The 23,734-nt window shown below is 37.3% G+C and overlaps 2 protein-coding genes across 28 annotated transcripts in view; both read left to right on the top strand.

Annotated features, from left to right (window-relative positions):
* LOC310881738 (uncharacterized protein) overlaps positions 1-21,908 on the top strand; it is a 796,919-nt gene extending 775,011 nt beyond the window's left edge. Inside the window, exon 7 of the mRNA XM_083799376.1 lies at positions 18,016-21,908. The gene's annotated coding sequence lies outside the window, so the exon portion shown is untranslated. The remainder of the gene's footprint in view (positions 1-18,015) is intronic.
* The window catches only part of TENM2 (teneurin transmembrane protein 2), a 1,465,234-nt gene that overhangs the window by 173,696 nt on the left and 1,267,804 nt on the right, over positions 1-23,734 (top strand). The window lies entirely within an intron of this gene.

Genomic DNA, 23,734 nt, shown 5'->3' with positions numbered 1-23,734 from the left:
TGTAGCACTGAATATAGCATGGTTGAAACATGTTTAGAGGAAGATGTTCAAGTCTCACTAAAGGATAGGTGGGTTTCAGGTATACGTAACTGTGAGCTGTGTGGCCGCATTTTGTTTTCCTGTCCCAGGTGTGACTGTAGCTGGAAAGCCAGGGTTGCGCTTCTACACACTTTTCTCTCTCAAGGTTTATTTGAAAATGGTGAAGGTGATAGTTTGAAGGGGAGGGAGTGTGACACACATGTCCTGTGCAGCTGCTTATTTGTCTGCAAATGTCAGAGCCACAATCCTCCCTATGATACTGCCTTCTTATGATCTTATCCCACCAGAGCAATGTCTGTGTGTGTCCACGAGCATTGTGTGTTTCTTCTGTAACAGAGGGTACAGATAGATAATGGTAAGCAGTCAAATCCCCTTGGCTTGCTTATTTGCTGCTTGTTAGCTGATAACTGACCATGCGTGTGTTCCTAGCCTGCTGAAGCTGTAAAGCAGAAATTGGTCATGTATACTGTCTTCAGACTAAATTCAAGCCTTTCAGTTTTGCTCTGAGCCATGTGAAAGTGGTTTAATGGAGTCCGAAATGCATGCCCAGAATACATTGCTCCATCATTTCTGGATGTACAGATAGCTTTTATTTTGTGCCATGGAGCTTTCCCACTATTGGTTAGATGTCGTAAGCGTTTCATGGGCAAAAAGACAAATAATTAAAATAAACAAAAAAAGGATGATGTTTAATAGGAATAAGCTCAGGAATCCTATATTCTATTTGTGCTCTGGCAAAGTAAAGCTACTGTAGTTTGTTATTAGGGGATAATTGTTCTCTTTTTGATAGATGGGTAGTTAAATGACTCAAAACCTAGCATATTTTCTTTTCTGTGCATTGACTTCACCCATGCTGTTGTTTTTATTTTTGTAGTCATTCTGCACAACTCTGCTCATTGTTGTACATGTGATTTCCCAAACTGCTATTCAACAATCCGTTTTTAGTTTTACTTTTACAGTTTTATCTAATTTTGTTTACTTTCTTCATATGATTGTAGAAGTGCTTGATGTAGGCTCCCCCTTTCCTTTTCCTGCTGAAGAAAAGTGGTCAGTGAATCTGATCAAAAAGTTCCAATGAATAATAAACTTGCCAAAAAGTGAAAGACCTGAAAATGGTGGATGAGTTTAGTGAAATGGTTTCAGTAGGAGTAAAGGAAGAAGAAGATAGGTAATGAAAATACCAGAATATATGTAAACATTCTAAAACCAGCCTGATTTCAGGATTTACCTAACAGCTAGATGATTTTAATTAAACGTATTCTTCTAGGGCTGTTTCTGATTTAAAATTCAACTCATTTCTTAATGAAAAACACTTTCAAAGGCTTGCTTCACCATTAAAATTTGGCAGGGCACTAGAAGAGTGAAATAAACATCTTATGATACATATTTTAAGCATAGCATGTTTAAATATATATAATGCATATATAATGTGTATATATTATGCATTATAAAAATAACTTTCGTGTGTGTTAAATACGTATTTTTAACATATATATGTATGCATTTTAACACGTTTTCCTTAAAACATCAATCCACTTTGCCACTGGCTGTTTAGGTCACTGACCAGTTTGATGAGAAACAGTTTTACTTTGTTGTAGTTGAACAGTCCATTATCTGTGCAGTTTTCAATATATGGGGTAGTGTGGTTCTCATCATTGCAGATGAAAATATTATAGCAGAATTACGAATGTAGAAATGCCTGGTTTTGCAGAACCATAATGCTCACCAGCTCACACGAGCTTGTAGTACGGCTTTCTAGTGTATGGCATGTGCTCACGTAAAAGAGTTTGACAAATCCTTCTTGAGGCATATTCTTTCTTTATTTCAAATTTGTTTGTTTGTTTATATTCAGCTTAGTTATACTTACTGGTGTGCTCCCAGGTAGAAGTTCAGCATAAATTCCTGCAGCATCTAGCATTGCTACCTTCCAGAAGGAGCTTTCTGTTCAATTCTCGTATCTGCCTTAGCTTCCTGAGAAGAGAGGAGTTGTACATTTGTGTTTTAGTAACCTGTTTGCAAAATGGAGATAATTCTGGATTTTTTTTCCCCTTTATTTTTCATATTTATCTATCCAGTTAAAGAGAATCCTTTAGTCTAGAAAATAGTTTTGTGTACATGTATGGCATGTAGCAGAATGGTCTGTCAATCTAGCAGTGCTAGAGTTTTAGTTGCCACTTTATTTGCAACAGAACTCTGTGGTCTCCAGTCACAAAGGAGCAGATATTTTAAAAAATAATATACAGCATTGTTACTTGCAGTATTTTATTTAAATAAATGTTTTGAGTTTGCAAGCTTGCCCTTAATCATACAGGAGTTGTAGGAGGTGACTCAGATGTGTAGCTTGTCAATCTGAGCTCTTGGATTTCTTAGCAGCCTAAAAAATAAGGCAGTGAGTACCTTACTAAATTTAGGGGAAAAAAAAAATAGCTTTTGAATTACTTCTGTGGATCACTGAAAACAAACAGAAATCCTATATTGTGGAATCTCAAACAACAGGGCAGTTTTGCCTTCAGAATTTGAAATGAGCAATGTTCTTAATTCATTGTCTCATGAGGAAATTTATTCAGTATGAAATCATACAGTTTAGGCTGTGTTATTTGCCCATCATTTTCAAAAGCACTAATTAACTAGCAAATCTTTTTAAAACCTGTAAATTGTGCTGCTAATTGACTGAATATTAAAAAAAAAAAAAAAAAAAGGAGTTAATGGTTATTGTCTTTCTCAACAAACTGACTGGCTCTCTATATTTTCCCTTCCTGTGTCATAAATAGCAAGCACCATAAATTCAGTGTTCAGTTGTGAAACAGTGCCTGCTTGTATAGCATTACAGCACACAGCAAAGGTGAAGAAGACTTGGGAATCATTTTCTTGCTTTTCGCATTTAATTTTTCAGTTGGTGCTTTAAAAGGCATCTCAGACAGTAGGAATTCTCAAGGGCTTGTTGGGTTCCTCTGCTGGTTTAATAGTTATCGTGACACTTATAAAGTGCGGCACTGAGAGAATTAGTGAACTTAGAATGAAGGGAGGAAGGAATGATCAATTATTCACCACACGCCATCAACTACAAGAAGCATGACTGCTGCCTGTCTCTCTCCTTTTCTTTCTGCTGCACACACAAACTCAGCTTATGCTATTTGTGTAATTACATTATTTTCATTCAAACAATCTCTAGAGAAACCTGTTTATTTGAGTCTGCTGGAGCATTCATCATTAGGGTATTGCATCAAGTGTCCTTGACATTCACTGCTCTATGCCTCCTGCATCTTCCTCTTTAATTATTTTAATACTTGTGATAAAACAACAGAAAGACCTGTCTGATTTACCTAGAAAGAGTAGAGTGCATAGAGATATCATAATTTGATCACTCATGGATTGTTTTTGGACTATGTTTCTTCCTTCCTCTCTAAACTTTTGTACTTAAACCTGATGTCCAAGGGTAGGAGTATATGAGCTTTCAGGTTTTTACATGTAAGCAAGACTTCTGTATTCTGAATCTCTAAAAGCTGAGGACACGCAGAAAGGGAGATTGTTAAATTGTTACTCACTTTGAACTGTTATTAAGAATAATTTTTCAAAGCTTGGACAGAAGTTGTAACAAAAACCTCTTTAATCCTTGAAAAAACAGTGACATGCTAGAGGGGGATTTGAGTTAAAATAACACATATGCTCTTTTCATTTAAATATGCAAAATCACAGCTTCTTTGTAATCATTTTATTTATTGTTAAGTTTGATTACCATAAGATTGCATTTCCATATTTTAAAAGTGCACTGATTTGAAAATCAATAAATCACTGATTGTTGCAAAGAGCTTATAGATTCTGCCGAAACGATATCTTTCATGAGTAGCTTAAAAATGAGGGGTGAGAACCGTTGCTGGATCTCAGAGCTGAAAAAAAAATGAAGCCAGAGTCAAAGGATGGAATTTGTGCTTCTTTTCTTGGTAATAAAACCGAACATATTTCAAAGTTTTTTATCATACAGTGAGTCCTTCAGGGGCCTGTTAGTCAATAGTCAATACTTCAGCCATTGGTAAGAACATCGTGGATCAGCAGTCCTGTGAAAGAAGTGCAGGAAATGCCATCTTAATGACCTTTATGTAAGAATTTGAACAGCAAAACTCCAACATTTTAGCTTGAGATAATGCTTAGAGCTTTAAACACTTGCTACTAGTACACTCTGCAAACTTGGATTTCGCTTTGTGTTATTACTGTCCATGTGGTCTGCAAGTATCTAATGGATCTTTTGTGTAAAATTTCTCAGTGATCATTAGATATAACATGGATACATGCATGACCTTCCCTAAGATGGAGTATCTAAAGACCTCATAGAGCTAAAGGGTCAAGGCAGAAAGAAATGCCTAAAAGAACTGGTTCAGGGCCTGGCATTTACCCTACGTAAATATTAAGCAGGGTAAGATAGTTCTGGTAATTGCTGATCTTTTCTTCTGACATGGGGGTAAAGTGCTCATGCTTAGCTCTCATTCACTTGATGTGACCACAGGGAGGAGTTGTCTGTGTTGCTTTTTTTCTTCGTATCAGCCGGAAGGAATCATTTAGTTTATCTTGCCTTTTAAAAAAAACACCAACAAACAAACAAAAAAATCAACAACAAATGTTCTTCTGTCGACAGCTTTTGCATCCCCTTTCTCTTTTTATTCCCAGTATATCTGGAATCTGAATACAAACAAACAAAAAAATTGTTTTCAGGATATCCATTTATACTGAAGTCTAAAATGAGAAGGAGCGGCAATATTAAGAGGTGCATGTTGCTTGTGCACGTACTTCAACTACTTTGCTTTAAAGTTCATTTTATGTACCATTATCCCAGTAGCATGTCATAAAATAATTCCAACAGCATTCTCCTCGAGAAACTGGCTGCTCTTGCCCTGGACTGGCTTCGTTGGCTTAGAAACTGGCTGGGTAGCCGGGCCCAAAGAGTTGTGGTGAATGGAGTTAAATCCAGTTGGAGGCCTGTCACTAGTGGTGTCCCCCAGGGCTCAGTACTGGGGCCAGTCCTCTTCAATATCTTTACCAATGATCTGGATGAGGGGATCGAGTGCACCCTCAGTAAGTTTGCAGACGACACCAAGTTAGGTGCGTGTGTCGATCTGCTCGAGGGTAGGAAGGCTCTGCAGGAGGATCTGGATAGGCTGGACCGATGGGCTGAGGCCAACTGTATGAAGTTCAACAAGGCCAAGTGCCGGGTCCTGCACCTGGGGCGCAACAACCCCAAGCAGCGCTACAGGCTGGGAGGTGAGTGGTTAGAAAGCTGCCTGGCAGAGAAGGACCTGGGAGTATTGGTTGATAGTCGGCTGAATATGAGCCAGCAGTGTGCTCAGGTGGCCAAGAAGGCCAACAGCATCCTGGCCTGCATAAGAAGCAGTGTGGCCAGCAGGGCTAGGGAGGTGATTGTGCCCCTGTACTCGGCTCTGGTGAGGCCGTACCTCAAGTACTGTGTTCAGGTTTGGGCCCCTCGCTACAAGAAGGACATGGAGGTGCTCGAGCGAGTCCAGAGAAGGGCAACGAAGCTGGTGAGGGGTCTGGAGAACAAGTCTTATGAGGAGCGGCTGAGGGAGCTGGGCTTGTTCAGCCTGGAGAAGAGGAGGCTCAGGGGCGACCTTATCGCACTCTACAGGTACCTTAAAGGAGGCTGTAGCGAGGTGGGGGTTGGTCTATTCTCCCACGTGCCTGGTGACAGGACGAGGGGGAATGGGCTAAAGTTGCGCCAGGGGAGGTTTAGGTTGGATATTAGGAAGAACTTCTTTACTGCAAGGGTTGTTAGGCATTGGAATGGGCTGCCCAGGGAAGGGGTTGAGTCACCATCCCTGGAGGTCTTTAAGAGACGTTTAGATGTAGAGCTTAGTGATATGGTTTAGTGGAGGGCTTGTTAGTGTTAGGTCAGAGATTGGACTCGGTGATCTTGGAGGTCTCTTCCAACCTAGATGATTCTGTAATAACTGTGGGTAGAACACTGGCCACATTTGTCCTGTTACTGTCAAACCACTGAAAGATTTCAAAATAGTAAAGTTCTTAATTCAACAAATTTTATCTCATTGTCTATTTTGAGGTTAATAATCAGAGTTATTTTTCTAAACAGAATTCAAACCTTGAATTGATATTCCCTTTGAATCTCAGAAGGGGATCTCCTGTAATTTAGAGTACAACTGGTTGAGAGTCTGGTATAATAAGGTTCAAAAGCACTGTCTTCTGAGGGTACCTAATATGCTGTGACTGAAATCTAGAAAAGAACATTATTTATTTCCATTTTGCATGTTAGAACAAGGAAACATAAAGCAAGTATCTTGACAGGAAATCTGTTGTGGAATTAGAAAATAAAATACCATCCTGCTTACTCTTGGTCCCTTGCCCTCAATTGTAGAGCGGTGTTCCATTGTTGATGGCAGGGACAGTTCTTCAACCAATGTAAAATATGGCATACATTTGTGTAACATTTGTTTAAGGTCTAGCTGGGAATGAGTAGAGAGGAGTGTGCATCTCTGTCATCACATCCCTCATCAGCTTACTGCGTACACTGCTATACACTATCTCTGATTTTATGTGAGATTAATTCCTAGCATTCGCTGCCATCTTGATGGTTTTCACAACAGAATGAAATGTAGATATTAACGTCAACTGTTCATTGTGTGGTAATGTTCTTAGTAGCCCTGATGGTTTATTATAGTTCATGACTCTTAGTAGGAATGTTAGCTTAAACACCAGAGAAGTCAGTGTTCATATTTTTCAGTATATGCCATACTTAGCAAGAGATGTCAGGGATAAATTGATTGTTGATACTTGATTTGTATGGATCAGTAGCCGTTGTTGTAAAATGCCCCAGGTAACATTTACAATGCAGAGGAATAAAAGAAACTATTGGCATGCTACTACGTATGAATCGTAGAATTTCTTTGGCAAAGACTACTTAATGGGTCACAGCGGTAAGCTGTAGTCTGTAAACTGTCATATCCATCAACAGGTGACACTTTGTTCTCGTTTACTTCCCCTCTGCAGTGCTGAAACAAGAATTAATCAGGTAATGCTATCATTGAGAGTGTTAGAACGACTCTAATTACTTTTCTTCTGAAAAATATATTTTGGCATCCATTCTGCAGGTTTATACTACCCCTTAGAGGTAAATGTAAAGATGCAGTGCAGCTTAACAGAACGATGTTCTGAAGTCATTTTCTCCTTTAAAGTGCCCCAGATTTTTTTCGTTTTACTCTGTCCCTTATGCCTTCTCTACTGATGTCAGGGGACTGTGAATATTCAGCGAAGCTAATTCTTATTGGTATTATTGACTGCTTTACAGATGTGGTAAGCTGTCATGAAGAGTAAATTATCACCCAGGAAATTTTTGACCAACAGCAAAAAAAGTGGTGGTAAAATGTACATATTTTACTAAAAGAAAACTGGCAAGAGGTGGAAAGATTTAATGCAGAGCAGCACAGCTTCAAGTAGGTGCAGAGCTCGGTGCTGCCAGCTAGGCAGGACCGACTCCGTGAGGACTTGGGGATGGTAGAGATGTGGCTTAAAATAAGTGGGCATGGCAGAGTAGAGATTAAACCTTGGGATGTGGAAATGTTTTAGAAACATTAAAAATGAAACCATTAAGCTATAAATTCTTCTGGTGCTATGATAGCAGTTAGGAAAATCTAAACTGAGAATATGTTTAGTTTGTTTCCATATTTAACCCCAATTACCCTTTGCTGGGGAGTTCTCTTTAACATTCAATTCCTCATCTCACTTTTTAGCTTCTGTACGCCTTATTTTTTCCCCACTACATAAGTTGCAGCAGGTGCACAGAATTGAAGACATTACAATTAAATGTAATCAAATATTTTAGGCACTAATGAACAGCTCCAGGAAAACAAGTCAAAAGGAAAAAAAAAAAAAGCCTTTAAGTGAGAGGATTTTCAAACACCCTAGGCACCACAGGGCCAATTAAGGGAGTAAGACACCAGGACACATACTGGCATTAATTATCTTTGAGTTCAGGGAAATAAAAAATAAAAGCAACAATTATCATAATAAATCTCCACACAGTGCTTGTAAGTTGTGCTAATCTACAACACACCTGGGTTTCAGAGATTTAAGGCACGGAGGTGGGTATTCGCTCGGCAAGTACCGACTTCGCAGAGGGGCTCGTGGGACACGTGGCTTTTCTCTGCTTCCCAACTAAGAGCGGGGTGAGGTGGCTGTCCGGCTGCCCCACAGCTCTGGTCCGTACGGCTCAGATGTGCCCTGGAGTGAAGCACTACAGACCAGATTCAGACAGCAAGTTAAAAGTTAGCGCTGCTCAGGCTGTAGTTTTTCCTTCCCCCCTTCTCTCTCACTCTCGGTTTTATTATCACACCCATAACGACAAATTTCACAATGGCAGTATCAGCCTGCCTATTCGAAGTACCTTGAGTCCTTCTACTTCTCCTTTATCCAAGTCCAGAAGGAATCAAACCAAAAGGACAAATATTTCATGTGTATTATAAGAGTTTCTTTAAATGTGTGGATGGAAGAAAGGGCAAGATACATACAAAGCTAGACAAAAATAATTTTTTAAGTTATTTAAAAATTGAACTTTGATGGATGTTTGATCCAGCTGGAAGCTGTTCACACTGAAAATGTAGAAGAATGGTGTAGTATGTTCTGGGCTGTTGGTTTTATTTCAGCATTAGATAAAAATAATGGTTTTCACTGAAGCATTGTGTGGGTGTTCAGTTACATCTGGAGGGTAAATAGTATTTACACCAACCTCCACATGTACTAGAAAAAAAACACACACAAAAACCCTAAATGAATGATATGACTTCAAATTTATCAGTCATGTGATGTTTTAATATTAATTAGTCTTGATTAGCCTATGTTGAAGAAGGAAAAAAAAGTGTTTTATTTACCCATTATTTTCTTTCCCTCCATATCTGCTAATTACATTTTCATGCCTTTAATAGAAGTCCTTTGAGCAATTCTTTGTATTCAGAAGGTATTTTGCACAGTGAAGGCACTACCAAAAGTGACAATTTAGGAATGGGCCAGTGAAAATGAGGGGCTGGAAGTAGTTTGTGTGCGGTATATAAGATTTAAAGAAGACACTTCTAACAAACGAACTGGAAGGTAATCTTGTTATTAAAGTGGCTATATCACAGAAGGAACCTAATTAGGGCCTAATTATAGGGTACTTAGTTTTGAGACAGTCAAAGCAAAAACCACAGTTTGGACTGTGTCTTAACAGCACAAAATAGCCCGTCAATATTTTAGTTGATGTGGTGCAAGGCAATCGAAGAGCACAAGCAGTGTAGTGGACGTTAGAAGGGTTTTTGCCCAGATTTGGCAACTGGTCAAGGAAATGCCAAATGGAACTTAAAATAATGAAACATCAGGAAAACTAATTTGAATTGAATATGCAAACTTTGGTGTTTAATGTAGCTGACACCTCTTGGAAAACAACAAACAAACAAAGAAAAACCCTAAAGGTAATTGTAGATAGTTGAGGTATCTACTGAATTTTCCACATTCAGCAGTGTGATGCCTTCTCTTTTATTCGCCTTGTGTTTCTCATGAATATATGGCTACCATATTCCCTTAACTCTTGCTATCGCAGAGGCCAGGTAATATGGTACCTGCTTCACTCCTTCCAAGATGCGCTGACAAAAGGAGATGGATGTGCCTTTATTTAAGTGACGGTGTTTAAGAAAAAACATTGTTACAGTGGGAAACATCTTCTGAGAGGTCTCCAAGTCTTGCTGGGAAGTACTGATGTAAAAAAAATGCAGCAAAAGCAATGCCTCTAGTGCCAAGATATAATCATATAGGTAGTACTGTCAAGAATATATATATTTTTTAATTAATATTAAAGACTTAATATTATGTAGTGCTGTGGCTCTATCCCAAATACCATTGTAATTAATCTAAGTTTGTACTCTAGTAGTATTTGTACTGAAATCAGTGAAGGTATTCCACAAGAAAGATGCTACTAAATGAGAGAAGAGCTGTTCTGTTCTTAGAGAGGCATGTTGGATGTACAGTAACTGATGGCATGTGAAACACTGGACTTTTCCTTCTTTCCACACAAGTTCCTAACAGCAGCATGAGAGGACATGTAGTGAAACTGACTTGAATTTACAATTATTTGAAAAGTTACTGCTTTTTACTTGTGGAAAGTCCAAGAAGCTGACAGTCCTGGGCAACAAAACGGTTTTCTTGACTCTCTTTTGACAACAGTGACAGAAAGACTTTTGGGGAAGGTTTTAGAGAATTCTTTGTGTTGTTGAAGATTGCTCAGGGAATAGCAATTTCTGCTGAAGTTTTGTGCATAGGGTAACCCATGTATTTAACTGGAGGCTACTTACCTGTGGGTGGGAAGGAATCATGATCTAAATCTTTTTCAGGTGTGAGAATCATGCCTCCATTTTTTCAATGTAAATACTTTTTTTTCTATCTTGCCAGTTATTCAAAGGTATGAAGGTTTAGGTAGTTTAATGACCACCTGCATACAAAAATAGAGAGTATGCCAGAAAAAAATGTAAAACGAGGATATAAATAAACCGTGAGTCTTTCTATTTTTTTCTATCGTCTTTGTTTCTCACTTTCACTTTTCCTTGTAATGTTTTAATTTTACAATGAAATGTCACTTTTTCATGACCCTATTCCTACTGCTTTGGAAAAGAGGCTTATTTTTGTTTCCACTTATTTTCTCTGGTACCAACAACTGTAACTTTGAGAGCCTCTAAATTTGTCTTGCAGGGTGTCATCTGGAAAAGAAAGGTACTTGTATTCTGGAAGAAAAAATGAAAACAGAAATTGCAAAATTCAAGAGAGAAAATTGTACAAACCTTTAAAATACTCAGCTAACAAACATTCCTCATGTTGCCAACATTTATTTACCATTTGTTGCCTGGGCCACAGAGACAGACTCTCAGATTTCCTGTACCCTGGTTTCTGACGTTAGGCTCTTCAGATTGCAGTGGCACACTCTGCTAAAGCTGTAACCGAGCTTTAGTTTATCAGTCAGTGTTTAAAAATAGGTGCTACGAGTTACACATCCATCCACTGCTGTATGTGACCAGGGACAGTCTGATGTTCTGTTACGAGTTTAGCACCTCTGTGATCCTGTGTGACTGATCCCAGTGTCACTAGCCTGCTTTGGATAAATGCATTCTTACACATGCAGCTAAGTTGTTATAAATTTCATGTTTTGGCTGCATGGACATATCATTTGAAATAGGTGGTTGTTCAAGTTCTGTAACATTCTAGTTCAAAAAAGGAAACAAACAAAACCCTTCCTATCTTTAACTACAGAGTAGTGTAGAATTGATGTTTCTTCATATCCTTTCTATAGCTGTTGCTTTCCTGTCTTCCTGAGCAACTCTTGTTGTCAACCAGGTGTGGTTAATCTAAGGAACATTTATCAAAGTTTTGATTATTTTTTTTTCTTTCTTAAAGCAAGTATTATAACTGTGTTCTAATAACATAGGGAGGATTTTTCTTAATGCCATGATGTCATTATTTTAGGGGGTTCTTTAACAAAGAAAGAAATCTGAAAGCAACATGAAGGTACTGTTTGCTTTATCTTGTTGGTTCTGAAAACATTAACCTCTGAGTTCTGGCCTGCATCATGCCTGCTTTCAGAGTAGGATGTCTTATCTGGGAAAGAAAAATGCTGTGGAATACACTTCTTCTGCAATCTAAATATCTAATAATAGTCTACATAAATAGATGTTTCTTAACATTTTAAATGAATCTCAATTCAGTTGGTCAGAATTGATTTAAAACATTCTTTGCATATCAGCTCTATCCTTATGTGTATTTTTCTTTTTAACACTACCTATTTTATTTTTAATGAAACCTCAGGAAAATGAGTATCCTTGCACTTCTGAAATGCAAACTAAAACGGCAGTGTTTATAAGAGAACCTCTCTTTAGTCTAGCAAAACTCAGGTATGGGGACCTTCAGCTTTCAGTGATTACAGTATTTCCTAAAAGAGCATGTGATCATTTCTAGTGCCATCATAGTAATTACATAGGTGTATATGGCATAAAAGACTGTGATACTTTAAACAATAGATGATTGTCCTTAGAACAAACATTTACAAAAGGAAATTCCAAAGAAGCTTCAGCTGGAGGAATAAATACCACAAAACACGTAGTATCAGAAATGTGCTTTCAGAATTGTCCTTAGTCCCACTCGATGCAGTTATCACTTGCAGTGCAGCTGTACTGGATGCTCCATAGGCTGTCTCTCTGCTCACACAGCATTTGGATGATGTGCTTGGATAGTTGCATAGGCAAGTACAAAGTGGAAAGGCTGGGGGGGGGGGGAAAAGGTGGTAGTAACAACACTTGGCATTGTTCTTGGCATTATTAGGCAAGGGTTTTGTTTGTTTTTTAAACTGAAATTGTTACTTCAAAGGAATGTTTAAAGCTTTTTTTTTTTTCTTTTTAAAGTTTATTTATTTATTTTACTATGATACTATTATGCTCAGAACAGCACTGCTTGTCAGGTATTCTCTTTGGCAAACTTGGAAATATATTTTTTTCAAACTCTTATAGGGTCGTGACTGGGGAAACTCTGATAGGAAGAATTTGAGATTTTTAAATCCTCTGACAGAAAAGAAACTAAACCCACCCTTCTCTGCCTCACCCTAGATGAGTACTTGAACTGCAAATGGAGAGCACAATCATCTTTATCACTTAGTAGTGTTTGCAAGACCCTTTCTGCAAAACCTGGTTTCAAGCTGTGAGCTAAAAGGGAGGAAAAAAACACTAAATAGTGTTTGGTGTAGCTGAAGCCAGATGATGGGGTTTAGAGGAACACTGTCACCCATGTAGTCACAGCAGGAGCCAAGCCTCACCTAGTCACCCAGCGTGCAGCCTTACATAGCCCTTTACTTGGGGTCTGAGCTTTGGGGGAACTTTGACTGATAATTCTGAATGATGTAAGAATCCATAGTGCTCTTTTCTCAAACTATTTATCCCTAGCAAACACATGCGACAGCATCCAAATAAGCATATTTTAGTAACTTATCAACAAGTAAATTGTTGTGTTTTCTTTTGCTGTCTGTGACTAGTTCTTTATTTTAACTTTAAGAAGGTATATTTTAAAAGGTTTCAGGACTTTACACACCCTTTAAAAATTAAAATTTGAGCCCCACAACTTTTAACCCAATACACTACTGTCTCTCCTATGTGTATTTTAAAATGTATGCATAGGCTGTTCTTTTCATAATATGATGCATCTGCTGTTTGTCTGTATATTAGAGAATTTAAAAGCTCATGGTTCTTTCACAATGATTATAGAAGCCAATTATTTTTTATTTCCATAACAACTGATTCATACCTTAATAATTGTTATGAAACTTCCTCATTTTTCATTTGGAAGCTTCTCAAAAACAGGATTACAAGCAGGTTAGGATAAAGGAGACAACAGGCCAGCAACAGATCAGCAGGTAACTTCCCAGGCCTGCACATCTTTGCTAAGGAACACAAAGATGTTGGTTAGCTGCCTCTGGCTTCTGATTTGTTTAGGAGAAAATATCCATACGAAAGAGTGCTCATTTGGTGTAGAAGCAAGCATAAAGAAAGAAACCATGAAGAGGATTTAGCTTTGTTTGTCTTTAGCGTATTGCATCTAGAATGCTTCCGCATATGCGTCATTTCTGTTAACAAGATTTGAGTTTGTGCCCACCCCTTGATTACACTTCAGTATTACTCTAAATAATTTTTTCACACTTTACATGTGTTTAATTAATCTTATAAAATCCCTGTATTGTTTCTAAATAACTCCTGTAAATGTTTTAAAATAAAAGTGCAACAGTTGAAACCAAATATTCAGGTTTTGCAAGGATTGTTTTGAGTTTTCCTCTCTTCTCTCAGGCTAAAAACCAAAAGGGTAGATTTTGTGTGAATAACCTAGCTCTAGTCCTCATCTCTCTGTTGTAAGATGTTAGCATCATAAATATGATTGAATTTCATATATCACAGAATCACAGAATTGTAGGGGTTGGAAGGGACCTCAGAAGATCATCGGGTCCAACCCCCCTGCCAAAGCAGGTTCCCTAGAGCAGGTTGCCCAGGTAGGCGTCCAGACAGGCCTTGAATATCTCCAGAGAGGGAGACTCCACAACCTCCCTGGGCAGCCTGTCCCAGCGCTCCGTCACCCTCACTGTGAAGAATTTCTTTCTCGTGTTGGTGCGGAACTTCCTGGGCTCCATCTTGTGGCCATTACCCCTTGTCCTGTCCCCACAAACCACTGAAAAGAGGTTGGCCAAATCCCTCTGTCTCCCACACCTCAGGTATTTATACACATTGATGAGATCCCCTCTCAGTCTTCTTTTCTCCAGGCTGAACAGACCCAGGTCTCGCAGCCTTTCTTCATAGGGAAGATGCTCCAGGCCCCGTATCATCTTTGTGGCCCTCCGCTGGACTCTTTCCAGGAGAGTACTCTTCAATTAACTGAGCAGTTATTAGAATTCATATTTTTGATCATGATGATTTCATTTTCAGACTCAAAATTAATATTTAAGCACAATTTGCACTTGCATTTGAGGCTCTGTTTCCTTTCCTCCCCCACACACTCTGAAAGCCCCCCCGGTTATGATTCTCGGTATGTTCATTTTTATCCTGGCTCCTGGAGAAGTATTTTTACAGTTCTGTGCCACCTCTGTAACTCATTATCAAATAAAAGTCCATAAGCTCTTTATATGCAGGTGTAAGATTATGTGCACTGTCTTATTGTTGATATCATTAATGTCTGAGAGCTGGAATTGATAGATATGATGTTGCTGAGGATTTACTGTGGAGAGATCTTTATTAACAGTGTATCCAAACATAATGAAAAATCATAATCTTAGCTTCTCATGCTCTTTGCTTTCATCTAGATCTCAGCAAAACTTGAGCAAAGATTTTATGCTCAAGCAAACAGAGTTCTTCAGATCAGGCTTTTTGCAAGAGTGGAGCAGCAGCTGAGGAGGGGGACCTTTTCATTTGATGATGGACTTTTTTTTTTTTTTTTAAACAACAACAACAACAAAACTCTCTTAATTTCTCCCAGTCTTTGTGTTGTCCCCGCTCACCCCGTCCCCATGCTCTTTGGCATATGCTTTCTTCTAATAAAATGCTATGACATCTTGACTGGTGATTTCACTATGGATTTTTGCTCTAACAAAAACCTGTTTGAGAATGAAAATCCCTTTCTTCCCATCAGAAATTATCAGTAGTACAGCCAGAGGCTGACATTTGAGGAGTGCTCTAATAATGAAATGAATTAAGGCAGTTTTCCCCTAAGATATTTCAGTGCGTGCATGTGTAAATTACAAACATCCTGTTTGTTTGGGTGAGAGGTGTTAGAAGCTCTCTCTGCTCGGAACATTTCTGTAGTTAAGACTCCTGAACTTTGATTTTCTTTTTCAAAACTAGCTGTGATCTTTGAAAGCAAAGATGTGACCGATTAACCTCTGCGGCTGTGAGTTGTGTTGTGTTACTTGCAAGTTCTTTATATTCAGACAGGAAGGGGCCTGTTCCGGGGATCAGTATGAAGTGAAGTGCATCCCCATTTGAGGGCACCCACAGGCTTGCACAACATCAAAGAAATGAGGCCTGGCAAGAAGTGTGCTATGCAATAGTTTCACTTTTCCCCTATTTTTTTTATTTTTATTTTTTTATGATCTGCTATCTCCAACAACTAAAAGTTATGCTCGCTGGAATCATGCTGTACCTCTTACTCCCTTGTGACAGGGCAAAATATATCTTTTTTTTTTTTTTTTTTTTTGTATTCACAATGCTGAGAACACTTTTGATCATTCGTTTAATGTATGTTACTTAGGGGTTTATGGGGAATTTCTATCAAGGACATTGTGTATGTGCAATGTAATGCATGTAATAAATCAGAATTTCTATATACAAACATCTAAGCCTGTACAAAACCTGTCTTAAAACTTAGGCAGATCTCCATATCCGTAAAGTTTCATATGTAATGAATTGTACATAAACCTATTCTTGGAGTGATGAGTATGCACATTGCAACCGTTAGACCAAAAATCATTTTTCATACGACAATGGAATAGGTAGAAAAAAATCTTTTATTCCTTCTAAAAGGTGTCTTTGCACTTAAAAGCATTTTCACAGTTATTTCAGGTTGGTCAATAGCAGTCTGACTAATGCTTCTCAGATATAGTGGTTGTTTTAAAATAGAGAGTGTAAGAGGTAGGAGGAAGACTATTAAAATGCACTAAAAATAATCTTTCTAATAAAATGAGAAATCAGTTTTTAGAAAAGGGCAGGGGGGAGCAGAAAGGTCTGGCAAATAACAGAATAAAAGCAATCTTTTTTTTTTTTTTTATGAAACTCTGCAGCTTGTTCATTTCAAGCAGGTGTCTCAAAGCGTCCTTTTAAAATATCACCAACTGCTAAAATCGAATACTGTCATTTTATTGTAGTAACCACAGGTTTGCTGATTTTATAATTGGCTTGGCTAGGGAACTCACCTGTAGGGATTTTACCAGTAGCTGTTCTTATCAATTTTTTAATAAATCCCACAGATTGAGTACAGTAAATAATAAATGACACAGCGCTTGGTAAGTCAATATTGAGTTTAATACAGATTTTGGGAAACTACCATATTACATGCACATATTACTGTGGTTCTTGCTTAAATGAAAAAAGCTAGATTTTTTTTACAAAAGTGAAAGGAGCAAAATTTGTAAGGTAATTCTTTTAGAGTTTAGTTCATATTAGCATTTCTTAACTTCAGCGTAATGGAGTATGTGACGGGGGTGTGCTGTCCGGAGGAAGCCCCATATATTTTTCTGAAGCTATAACTGAGTCTCAGATCTGTCCAATTGGTATCAGTTCCTAAGGATTTACAGATTGATTCAGCAAGTGTGTAAGGGTATATTCAGCCACAATGTAACTTCAATATGATTTAAATATATTTAAGTACTTTACCAGATAGAGACAAACTTAAGGTATGCATAAGATTAAGTAGAAGTTATTTTACAACTAATAGATTTGCTGAACTGTCCTTCAGCATAAATATTGTCAAGAACTTTGTTTATGAACATATTGAAAGAGTACCAAGAGTTTCCTTCTTTCACCAATAAGTTAAAACATTTTTCATACAAGTCTTGTTAGGCAATAGTGTGTATACCTGCATGTAATACTTAGTGAAAAACTAAGGAGTAGGAAGGGTGAATCAGGAATGATTGCCTTTTTAAAATTTTTATTTCTGTGAAAAAAGTTGTTTTGTTTGTTTGTTTGTTTCAAATAAAATCTTCCAGTGAGTATTCCTAATTTAATTATTGACATGATAATATGAGTGTGAGGGGGTTTATAGATTTTTGAAACACCACAAAGGAATATGCATGTTTCCTATGATGTTGCAGGTCCTGATAATTAGCGTACACCTGGTGAAGCCATGGTTACTACCCCCCATAGCTCCCAGTTCTCTTTCCTATTATTCCACAATTTACAAACCCTGATAGCATCTAATTAAGTTTGCCATTTTATTATTTATGTATCACTTAGTGTGAGTATCATTTGAGTACTTCAAGAGAGAGAAAAAAGGCAGCAAACACTTACGAAAAAGTGTACCGAAGCTACAGGCTGGAGAGCTGACATCTCCAAGTAGAAAGATTTATGTCGTCTACCAAAAAAATGTAGCTTTTCTACGCAGGTAGAAAAATCTATCAGCCAGGTCTAGTCCTAATGTTTCCACATTGCACCACTGATTGTGCACCAAAGTACAAGATCTGTACCGGTCCAGATGAAAACAGGTGAATTAAAACTGTAGGGAGGAAAAAGAAAATTCCATGAGGAGGATCAGGAAAACTTAAATTCAGCCTTTTCTGTCTGGAGAGCTATTTTCTGAAAGCTGTAGTTTAAAATAGGATAATAATATAGGTTTGACGATTTGTTTGTTTTTTGTTTTTGATGTTATTTGTAGTAAATAGCAAAGAAGGCTGACTTTTTTTTTCTTTTTTCTTTTTTTCAGAAAGTTGCATTGCCTAGCAATTTATTTGACAATTTAGTGTACACATGGAAAGGTACATCACACTATGGGATGTCAGCTGAGCATTGTCTCCTGAATTTGAGGAAAAACAGCAAATATGCCCGTTGATTTCTGTGAACACTGTCTTAGAAACAAGACAATTAAACGTTTCCAAGAGATAAAATATATAAAACAGTATCTCCAGACTTTCAGATGAAAAAAATGTTTTAAAGCACTTTTAAAGCACTGCATTTTTTTTTTTGTCTGCATGTTTTATTTGCCCCGTGTAAATGTCAAGGCTTTTAAATAGTTGTCATTTTGTTTATTTCTGAAGTGGTGTCATTGGTCTTACTCTTTGACAGTCTTTACTGTTATCACTGTTAAAGACTATTTATAATATTTCTTAATCTGTACAAACATGCATTCTTATAATTCCCATTTGCATTTTGTTTTTGATTTTTTTTTTCTTTCCGTTTTCATAGTCCTTCTTGTTTCCCTCCTTTTTTTCTTTCCTAACATCCATCTGATGAAAAAGATCCTGTGCTTTAGCTGATATCCCACTGTAAAATGTATTAAACATCTGATTCTGGATGACTGTATGTTATCCAAGGTGTAAATGAACAATATTGTGTATAGGTCTTGAGTATGCTTCAGCTCAGTATAGCCAATTATGTGACCCTCACTTCCTGTGATTTCTACTGAGCATTTGGATACGTGATTCTAGGAAAGCAGTTAAGCATTACAGTAACATTCATTGCATGATTAAAACCGGGTTGTTATTACAAGCTAACACAAAGCTGTCTGTAGTGGAAAGCACTGTTAGATATACCTGTAGGCATTGCTGTTTGTATCTAGTGTGACAGAATTTTTACCTAAGGCATTCAGTGACCTGAAGGTAACCAAGTCCATCACTGTTAAAAACAAGTGCAACTTGTTATGTGTTGTAGTTCCAAAATGATGTATTCTGTAATTATTAATCAAATAGTGTCCAAAAACCCCACACTGAGTATTTGTAATCCAAACCGTACTGACTAGTTTGTTATACTTATGGGACTATCTTCAGTGACTTCAGTAAAAGATGTCTTTGACAATTAGCCATCATTTCTGGTTAACGTAATATCTGAAATGCCATCAGATAAATGTTCAGAATGAAATACCGCACAAAGAGTCTTGATAAGCATTTCTTTGGAGCTGTCAGGCTCAGCACTATAATGGATGCGTCACACAGTCGGTATCTTGTTATGAGCACAAAGGGACACACACCTTACATGTGAAGCCAAGAATTTAATGATAGGCTAACTGAAGTTTAACAGCCTAACAGTCCAAATTATTAGTGTGTTTATGGTAATGTATGTTCATAGTCTGTATAAGCACAGAAAAACGTCAATACAGTTAAAGTGGTTATACAGAAAACCATTCTGTTACCTACTGATTTTCTTTGGTTCATTTCTTATGCTTCTAATGTCACCCTGGGTACCAGGGCTGACAGTCGCCGTTGTGGGGAGGAAGGAGTTACAAAAAGCTGTCAACATCCTAAAGCCTTGGTCAAGAGAGCTGTGATGCTAGTGATGAAGGTTTCTTTCTCCTTTCTTTTGGGAGCCCTTTGCTGTTATCAGTTTCCTCCTCCTTCTCACTTTTAAGGGTGAATTTGGGTTTGTTTTTGTAACACATAATCTGCTAATGTACTTCTTTCCATTGGTTTAATTGGTCAGTCTTTCTGTTCCCTTTGTTTTTTTTCTAATACTGCTTTTACCGGAATAATGCGAGGTGGTACTCCTGAACTGATCGGTGTGATTTGTGCTTATGTCCTGGGGCCTCTGTCCATATGACTACGTATTCTTCCACAGAACACTTTTACTAGAATTATATAGCTCTTTCATTCCACTCTAAATTAGCCACTTGTCATCACTATAAGCTAAAGCTAACTAAAACTAATTCAGGGAACAATTACCTTGATTCCTAGACAATCGATGCTTCTACTGTACAAGGAAAAAACATCTGAGGTTCAAACAAACCCAGACAAAGTACTGGGATCCTACACTGTCAGGGCAATACACAGCCTGTGGCCTTTCACTAGTAATCAGAGAAATGGTGTCTCTTGGGCTACAAGGTCTTTCTGCTAGGTCTGAACTCATTTGTTGATGGTTTTTGTATGAAATCATGGAGGCAAAATGCTTGTGTCAAGTCCATTAAACACATGAGATAAACATAAGCTGGGGGCACTATTGTTGCTAAATCTGACAAAACTTGAAATTTAAAACAGTAGCTGTTATTTTATAAATTCAGAATGCAGATATGTATATGAAAACTTTTTACAATATATGAGACTTTCAGTCACAGGTCAAAGCTAGGAGTTTAAATTCTTTAAAATACAAAATACTTCTTTTATTTCTTGATAAAACCTATGTTTCAACATAGGAAGAAATCTTTTCCATTTGATTAATTGCTCAAGCACAGTTTGTCTATTCTATACTTTAAAATATGGCAAGCATAATCAGCAGCAAGCTGACGTTACTGAAGTTATTTATTTGCTTTTTTTTAAATAGCTTTTTTTCTTGTCTTTATGGATCTTTAAAAACACAGTTATTAAGTATTGGGAGGTCAAGATATCAAATAAAATAGCAGGCAGCCCTGAAGTCCTTCAGGAGGGTTCAGCCTGTGGGAGACGTTCTGGCTACAGTCTCCTGCAGCAAAAGCTTTTGCTCTCAACACATCAGTCAGTCAGCTCAAATTTTCTTTCAGTGTTAACTCAAATCCTTCATATAAGTACTGTATTTTAATATCATCTTCCCTAAGAAAGAGAAAACCAGGACAGAGTTAAATATACAAGTTAATGTAAACAGTTGCTTTTTAGATACAGGAGCAAGAATACCACTTAATTTCTGCCTCATCTGTGGGAATTGGAATATTTGGTTTATTTTTCCCTTTAGACAGGTAAGATAACTAAAGGCTGGAAAACTGAAAGACTTGCTGCATGTAACAACCTCAGGCACTTTAGAAATCTCTAGGAAGACTTATTCATCCCTGGATAGAATACACAGCAGCAGTCCTGCTGAGAGGAGAGCTTCTTGGAATATCTAATTGGAAATGCTAATGCTGTCTCGAAGATGTACTTTCTTAGGACACTGTCCATTTCAAATGGGGAGGAGATGGGTTTCAATCTTGAGAAGCCTAACGTTGTAGTGGAAAATACATCAGTTGTTGTTATATCTAAATTTCATGGGTTCATGTTCTTCTGAACAGTCAGGAATTTTTTATTGGACTGGTGATCCATTTCCAAGAGGAAGGTAGAATGCCCCCCTCTGAAGAGTTCGTTCCCAGGGTTTGCAGTGCTCTTAGGGAGGTACAAGGGATCTAAGTACTTTGAGAAGGATGGAACTGAGCTGGCGGCTGGCACTTCGGTGGCCAAATGCTGCACTTGGCTTGCTGACTGTAAGGATGACTCCTACCACCATCTCCAGCTATTTTTTGAAATAAAAATAATCCAAGCTATAGTTTCTTGTTTGATATTTTTTGTTTTGTTTTGTCATTGATGTTTTTGTGTCTAATAGCACATCCTACAGGTAAGCATTGGGCATACCTGTTATTTCCAGACTTGAAGAGGACAGAAGCACAGCTATTTTGTGAATATATTCTAAGTAGAGAAGCAAGATGAGCGTCAGGGATTTTTTATTTTTTAATAATGAAGACTTGGATATTACTTGATTCAGGTGCATATAAACACTTAAGTAAAGATTTTTAAGGTAAACTATTTAGGCACCTCTGTTCTACCTCTGCACATTTTAGGTTTTGAATTGTATGTATTGGTTTGGCCTTGAGTGTATACTAAGAAATTTGCTGCTGCAAATGAAGATGGCAGCACAACTGAGGTGAATTGCATTGCAGAACACCTGAAAGTGAAGGCAAGATTGTTTTCATGTACTTCACCATAAGACTTGACAAAATTGTTTTCATTAAGCAGCAAGGCACTTAAAAATGGTCACATTCATGATATCAAATGATTAACAGTGAAAGTGTGAAATGAATTAAGCACAGATTTTCGCACTCCACAAGTTAAGATATAAAGATACTTTTTATTATTATTTATTTATCTATTTATTTTTGACATCATAAATCCAAGTTACAACATAATGTGATTGTGAAAAAGATCTTCTGGAAAATGTAATGCTGTAACATTCTAAGGTTATTTTTAACATAGACATATTCCCAATAAATGTTGAAGGTATCTGCTCTTCAAATGATAATTATCACATACTTGAGATTACTGTCAGAAGGGCCAGAAGATGGAGTAGTTATAAGACTATCCTTTCTCCATGGATTTTCTTGTTAGATGGATAATTAAGAAATTGTGTAACACCAGAAATCTGTAGTATCCAGTAGAATTTACTTTTAAGCATACTTAATTTTAACTCAACCTTGTTGAAAATTAACAGTACTGTTTTAGTTTGTTTTTATTCAAAGGGCAAGTTTGTCATTTCACTTCTACTTTCTGAAAGGAAAGAAGCCCTACAGTTTTATCACTGGTCTGAGGACAGCAAAATTTATTTCAGCCAATTAAAATCACAGTAACTGTTAGAGACTCTAATAGGAACACCCTTTTGCTAGTTAGTTCCACATCCCAGATGGTACGATTAAAACCCCTTAGCTTCGCATTTCTCTATTGTACTGGCTGTCCTTTCTCTAAAAGAATATTTACAAGAATATGGTACAACACTCCATTTGCATGGTGGTTTTTACAGTTTGCTTGTCTACAAACAGTGTGCTAATACATTCACTGTTGGAAGCTTTAACACTTGGTGTAAAGTAAGCTAAAGTTGATCGATCTCTTTGGGTCACACATTATTGCATATATGTTTTGAGATTATGTATAAAACTGTATCTTGGCTTAGTATGACTGCAGCTTAAGTGTTGACAAGGAATAATAATATATTTGCTAAATATAATGGTTGAAGTTTTGCAGAAAATTTAGTGGAACATCTTATCAATACTACTTTTTCTTATTATTGTATGCCTTGAGATATTGACTTGATTATTTCCTTGGGCCAGTTACAACAGCTTTTGTTTGTCTGTCACCTTTAGATTTCTGCAGAGCCTTGGCTGTGTTTAAGCCAGCTAGAATATTTTCAACCACTTTAATATTTTCAAGAGACAAAAAGAGAGAAAAGTATCTCTCTTAGGGTTCAGTCTTAGAAAAGTAAGAAATGTATGACTGAGAAAAGGGAAGACCCTTTTTTATTCATCTAATGATCCTCAGCTTCCAAAGGATCGGAATGATTTAAAATAATGTATGTGCTGTTCTTTATTATCATGGCTGCATTCAGCTATTGTACCAAGTGCCTGTAAGGGAGTGCTGCACAGAGAAATCTGAAGAGTTTGTCATTGCTCTGCCACCTTCTTAGTATTATCTTGGTAATTTCTCCTATGGAAAAGCATTTGTCAGTATAGGTGATATATAGCTGGCTGTTGCACCTACAAAGTACTTGTTTGTGATACTGGGAAAATTTTGACCTCTAACTCCATTTACTTTACTGAGACTGAAGGAAAAAAAAAAAAGTGGGAAAAAAAACCTCAGTTGTTAGTATTACTTGGAGTTCAATCTCATGCTTGGTAATAAATTCATTTTTAACCCTGCTTTCTAAAAACTCAATAAATGTGATCATTTCAGTGTCCCTGTTAAATTCATGTCTTGTATTGAAATGGCGTACGAATCTGGGTATTCTGA

This window comes from Anser anser (assembly GCF_964211835.1).
Source record: "Anser anser genome assembly, chromosome: 14".
Taxonomy (NCBI): domain Eukaryota; kingdom Metazoa; phylum Chordata; class Aves; order Anseriformes; family Anatidae; genus Anser; species Anser anser.
The sequence above is the reverse complement of the archived record's forward strand: the minus strand, read 5'-3'. Positions and strand labels throughout refer to the sequence as shown.